Here is a 5,229-nt window from a genome sequence, read left to right as displayed (position 1 = left end):
TCTCTTATTCTTTTGCTACACCATATTTGCTCTGAGCCATTAACCTAAATACGAAGAACCGTTAGTTTATTTATATTCACCACTACTACACACAACACAATAGAGAGACTGAAGAGCAGGACATAAGAGAAGTATAAAATACACATCACAACGTTTTCCCGATGTATAGCTATGCACACGATAATTTATTATTCATCCAAAGAAATCACAGATGTATATTTTGTAAAAACTTACCACAAATTCGTGTATAAAATGTAAAAAAAACTCACACGAATTTCCTTCATATACAACAATCCAAGTGCAAATATATAAAGAAAAACTTTAGTTGATAATTTGCTCCAAAAGCAAACGAACGTGTTGGGTGTATAAGAAAAAGGAAAAAATAATAAAATAAAACCAAAAGCTGGAAAATAAACAAATAAATGTAGAAAAATAACGTTTGAATTTTTTTAGAAATATATTTAAATTTATATAAAAATAATTTAAATAATATCTTAAATGTTTGCTCTTGATTTGTTAACATATTTACAAGTATTTTATTTTTAACCTATAAAAAATATAAACCCCTTTTGGTTTTTAACAAACAACAAGTTCATTTACCTTTTGCATAACAAAAAAAAACAGTACATAAAATGTTCTTAAAATAGTGGTAAAAATTCATTTAAAATTGTCATGCAATTTGTGCTGTTGATGAAGAAAATAAACAAACAAAAAAAGTCCTTTCAAATTTTTTAATTGCATTTAAGAATGTGCAATTTGCATATTCATTTGTGTGTGACGGTGTGATTTATTATTTTTTGGTGTTGGTTTACTTTTTTAATCAACTCGAATGTCAACTTGTCATGATTCTAATGATTATTAATGTTTTTGTAAGAAAAATTTGGGAACCGAAATCATTATAAACAAAAATAAATATAAAAATACAATAATAAAAGTGAATAAATACTAAACGGTTACATAGTATATTTACTAAAAATATTAACTAAAGCTAGAAACAATTTAAGCAGCTAGGAAAAGTTAGATTTTAAAACTATGGTGAGTAAATTGAAAATTAAAAAAATGTATAAAAAACATTATAAATATTTACTTTTATTAACTGTTGAAATAATACTTTATGAAATAATTCTTAAAATTTTAGAGTTTATGAAAACCTCTTTAGTTATTGATTTCTATAAAAATATGCAGTTTTATAAAATATTTTACGCAAAAACGAGTTGTCTAAACACGTTTTGGATTCCGAAGAAAATATTAAAAAAACATCATTTAAATTCAAGATATGAAATTGAACTGTATAACATTATAAATGTAATCAAACCAGGCAAACCTATTTATAACCCAAATAAGTGTGTGCAAATACATACATACAAATATAAATTATTTATTTTCGTCTAACAGAACAAAAATAATAAGATAACAAAGCTTAGTAATGAGATACATATCTAGCAGCAAATACAAGATATTTTTAGAATAGGTTTTGAACAAATATAGCACAGAAACTTTACAATACTATCTTGTTTAACTTAGATATGATGTTATAGAAATTAGTTTGATTGTCGAAAATTTGGCGAGCTGGACCATCAAATGTCACAGTTTAGTAATTTTATAAATGATGAGTTTTATACAAAACATAGATTTAGTATCGTGTTAAATACTATCGTCATTTTTCATGAGTAAAAATATATCAGAAATATTCCAAAATAATGGAAGGAAATGTGATATCATATACCATCTATAAATGGAATGGACCTCGTGGAATTAAGCATAACAAAGTTAAATTGTCCTTTAATTATGAACAAGAGCGTAAAACACATGTGAAATATATGTACATTTTACATTTTGTAGTATCCCACCTAGACGTATGTACAATATTGAATTAGGTCAAATATTTGCATATTAATCATACGAACTCATGCCGACAGAAAATTTTGTTTACAAATTTTGAAAGTGAGATAGATGTTTCAGTTATACTAAAAAATAGTTTTTGACAATTAAATTAAAATTAAATATTAACAAGTAAGTGTGCTATATTAAAATTAAAATTTATATTTATTTTATTTTCTGACTATATCATTATCAATCAACAACGCTAAACGAAATAAGACAAAAAAAAAACAAAATACACAAGGCAATGAAACCAACAGTCCTCCAAACATACAAAACGAAATACACAACGCAATGAAGCTAACAGACATCCAAATATACGAAACCAAATACATAGCACAAGGAAATTAAATGATTCATCATACATCCTTTTTCCAATACACAGTATTGCTGTTGCATGAAAACAATTCTTTTTTGTATGAAATTTTCAGAGATTGTTTTGGATTTTTGCTCCTATAGCCGTAATTTATTGACCGATTTTACAAATGGAAAGTATGTCCAACAGAATTATTGAAGATTTGGATCTCGAAGATATTCGTGGTCTTCAGAAAAATGATTTTAATAAACATACAGACAGATGCATATAGCTTAATAGACTCCGCTACGTACTCGGAATATATATACTTTATGTAGGTGTACTAATTTGCTTTTAAACAAAAATGCTAAAACTTCAAAACAGAGTTATACTAGTAAATATTTTGAAAAAATGCGAATCTATTTAAAACAGCCTCGCTAATACATCATCCTAAATAGAGTATTTCCAATATATACACGAATTCTATATTAATCATTTATCTTTTCATATTAATCATTTATCTTTTCATTTGTATCGACAAAGTACTTGAATAACTTTGTAGATGCATTTTGTTTTTTTTTTTTTTTTTTTTTTTTTTTGTTCTCTACTTCTGAGTACTTCAGCTTACAACAACTATAACTACTGTTTCAGTTGAATAGAAAATATTATAGAATAGAAGTATTTTGTTGTTGCTGTTATTGTAGTAGCACTTTTAAAACACCGATTGCTTTTTTATTTTTTCCCTTTCTTTTGCATTTTTTTTTTAATTTTCTTTAGCAGGCAGCCAGTTGCTGAGTCGTTCGGTCAAAAGCAACATGAAGTAGAAATTTCTAAAAATTAACTTTATATTAAGGCTTAAAAACTTTAATCCTACAAATAATATTATTTTTATACCAGTAAGAGTAGAACTACGGCAGAATTGCAGAAGAAAAACTAAATTTCATTTGATTTTTTTTATTTCTATTTATTCATCTTTTTGTAGGTGTAGGCATAAATATGTGTCGATTTAACGCTTTCTGTTAGCTGCTTCCAAGCATTGGAGATGTTTTATTATTTTAGAGTTCTAGTAAGTATGTGTGTACCTAGCACTTGCTGTATAAAATTGTATTCGTATACATCAACTATTATTTTTACTTTTTTACAATCCTTATAGTTAAAGTCCTGTTGTTATACTTTTGTTTTATACTGTTTCATTTTCCTTTTATTGGAGTTTTTCTCTCCATTATCCTGTAGTAAGTGCTGTTCTTTTAGATTCTATTTAGCGTGCTGTAATTTTTTCTTCTATATTTATTTCTCTTTTATTTTCTTTCAACTAAGTCCTTAGGTAAATTTTCTAATTACTTATGGCTGCCGGGCTAAGATACTAAGATAGAAATAAAAAAGCGTAACAAAAAAATTAGATTTCTGTTGTGTTGTCCTTGCACTATATAATAGTATGAAGCGGTAGGGAATATAGTTAGTTGTTCTAAGTTTTATTTGCCAGTTATTATAACAGTGTTCTAAATCAAGATTTATACTTTTTTTAATATCATTAAATTATAATACAAATTTATTTTGCTATAATTTAGAATACCATAATGTTAAGAAAATACAAAGTATTTTTGACATGAATTCAAATAATTGACTTAGACTACTTTGAAAATTACTGAGATATAACGTACTCATATACATAAGTATGAAATAAAGTGAATGACAAATGTTGGTTATAAGTAGATTAAAACTAAAAGTTATAATTTAGTTTGTATTTTTATTTCTCTTGTTATTTTTAAATATTTCTTTACAATTGTAAGTAGTTTTCTAATTTAACTTCCACGGCTATATGTAGTAGTATGTAGGGATTAATACATTTTCAATTAAAATTTCCTTTTATAAATTCTATTCGGTATAAATATTTATTTATGCCTTAAGCTTTTTTTGTTTATTTACTTTCGTAATAAATCAAATACTGTTTTCAAATTCATTTCTATTTATATTTTTCTGTACATTTTTACAACTTGGTGTGCTTGCAAAACGTTGGTACTTTACGCTACAATATATTTTTTATATGTTTTCTTTAGTACTTTTACCTTTTTTGTTTGTTTATCAACATTGTGGCAAATCAATTAGATAATTGATTTCATGTGTTGTTATAGGGAAAAGCTATAAATTCAATTTGGCTTTAATTTGAAAAACTTTGAATGAAAGAGGTGTAAGAAAATTAACAAATGTTAACAGTTGATTATTGCATTACAATATATTATTATAACTCCACATAAAATATGAAAGCAAGTTATTAATTTTAAAATTAATAGATTATTTGATATAAAAAATCTTACATAAAAAACATGATCTTCATTTTGATTCATGCTTACCGCAATGGTTTTGCATTATTTATTGAACACCGCTGCTAAAGTTTAAATCGATAGTACAAATATTTTCACAAGGTCAATTAAAAATATGTATGCGTTTAACCCCTTATTGCTTGTGTGTATATTTTCGAAATCAACTGGAATAACGGATGATAAACAAACATTCTCTGTAAAATCGATTGCTTTTTTTATCAGATTAATTGCATGTCAATGTTTATTGACACATTTATAAATATATTACCAGAAACTATAGAGTATCTGTAAAAATCGCCATAAAAATCAATACACACATGTTTGGCACAAATTATTTATAGTTGTAGCATAAAAAATAACGAATAAAAGCGGTAAAAGATCAATACTTAAACAAAATGCGTCTATTACATGTCTGACATACATAAACCAATGCAGGATAGCAATATGTGGTTTAAATACACGCATATACCAGCAATAACCCAAATGGAATAGTTGTCTTTAAGTAAATTGCTAAACTTCTACAAACTAATGTTTACTGAAATAATAATATGGTGATTATACAAGAACAAACCTAATAACCATCATTTCGTCATCATTATTTGCATAGTGCTTTATCATGCTTTCATTACGTATAATTTCCAACAGGGATTGTTGATTTTTTTCACACATGTACACAATACCAGAGCAATGCCAAACAACCACATGTGTTTAACATATATGAAGACAAGGCAA

The sequence above is a fragment of the Lucilia cuprina genome, chromosome 2 (assembly GCF_022045245.1).
Source record: "Lucilia cuprina isolate Lc7/37 chromosome 2, ASM2204524v1, whole genome shotgun sequence".
In the NCBI taxonomy this organism is placed as follows: domain Eukaryota; kingdom Metazoa; phylum Arthropoda; class Insecta; order Diptera; family Calliphoridae; genus Lucilia; species Lucilia cuprina.
Note: the sequence above shows the minus strand (reverse complement) of the source record.